The sequence below is a fragment of the Rhincodon typus genome, chromosome 11 (assembly GCF_021869965.1).
Source record: "Rhincodon typus isolate 14 chromosome 11, sRhiTyp1.1, whole genome shotgun sequence".
In the NCBI taxonomy this organism is placed as follows: Eukaryota; Metazoa; Chordata; class Chondrichthyes; order Orectolobiformes; family Rhincodontidae; genus Rhincodon; species Rhincodon typus.
Window position 1 is genome coordinate 73,826,447 of NC_063342.1, and position 1,598 is coordinate 73,828,044.

Below are 1,598 nucleotides of genomic sequence, written 5' to 3' on the forward strand. Positions count from 1 at the left end.
GCCATTCCCATGCCTCTTACCCATATAGGGCCATTCCCATGGCTCTTGCACTAAATGCCATCCAGCGTTGGTGTTCGTGATGCCGTTTCATCATCCACCCCCATCCCAGCCCCCTCATAACACACACACACACACACACACACACACACACACCACCCTCCCCCCAGGTCCAAGAATATCCGGTTTACCATGGGGCTGAGTCTTCCCCCCCCATCAGCAACTCTGCCGGAGCTATCCCTGTAGTTGCATGAGGGGTGGTCCTATAATCAAATAGGAACTGGGACAGTTTGGTATCGAGTGAAGCTGTAGGATGTTTCTTTAAGCCTGCCTTCAAAGTTTGGACCACTCTTTCTGCTAGACCTTTGAATGATGGATGTTGTGGAGTGTCCATAATAGATGAAAACCATTCAACTTTGGGAAATACTGAAACTCTCTGCTGGTAAACAAAGGCCTGTAGTCTGTGCCCAACACTGCTGGTAGTCCGTGTATTGCAAAAGATGTGTGGGGTTTTTCTATCGTTGATCCCGTGTTTGATGAATGAACTCTATTCACATCCAGCCATTCTGAATGTGCATCCATAATGACTAAGAACATTGAGCCAAAGAAGGGGCCTGCATAGTCAATGTGTAACCGAGTCCAGGGTTTACCTGGTCATTCCCACGAGTGTGGGGGAGCTGCTGGTGGTAATTTTTGTCCTTGTTGGGATTCTGGGCACTGCCCCACCAATGCAGCTATGTCTGCATCCAATCCTGGCCACCAGACATAACGCCTTGCTAATATCTTCATTTTGGAAACCGCTGGATGGCCCTAGTTGAGTTCAGCCAGAATCTGGCAGCGATATTTGATCAGGACAATCGTTTTGCTCCCCGTAATACTATGCTGTCCTCCACCGTGATCTGGTCTCTCTAGGTCCAAAAAAGTTTCACCTCTGGTTGTGATGGCCCTTTAGTTTCCTGCATCACCACCGGTTGTTTCAGTTTCACCGGTACCACCGGTGGTGTATCTGCCAGCGGGAGGCAACTCAATGCATCTGCATTTGCTACTTGGCCTTCTGGACAGTGCTCCAACTTATAATTGTATGCGCTCAGAATGAGAGCCCACTGCTGAATTTGGCCTGAAGCTGTGGGCGGCACTGCCTTACATACACCTAGAAGGGGTTTGTGGTTTGTTATTTTCGCAAACTCAAGTCCATAAAGGTATTGGTGGAACTTTCTGACTCCAAATATTACCACCAAACCTTCCTTTTCGAATTGGGCATATTTACGCGCTGCATTGGTCAAAGTCTTGGATGCATACACTATTGGAAGTTCCTCTCCATATAATACTACTCTGATGCCGTAAGGCGGGATAATACATGTCAATAGCAGATCTCGCTTCGGAGCATAGGATGATGATGATAGCTGTTTCTCCACTTCCCTGAAAGCTTTGGCTTGTCTGTGCAACCATTTCCAAGACTGAACCTTTCTCAAGAGTTGATGCAAAGGTGCCAGGATAGAGGGCAGTTTATGTATGAACTTCCTGTGATAGTTCATCAACGCAAAGAGAGATCTAAGGTCCAGTACAGATGTGGGAGCCAGGGCACCTTCGATCGCCCTCAC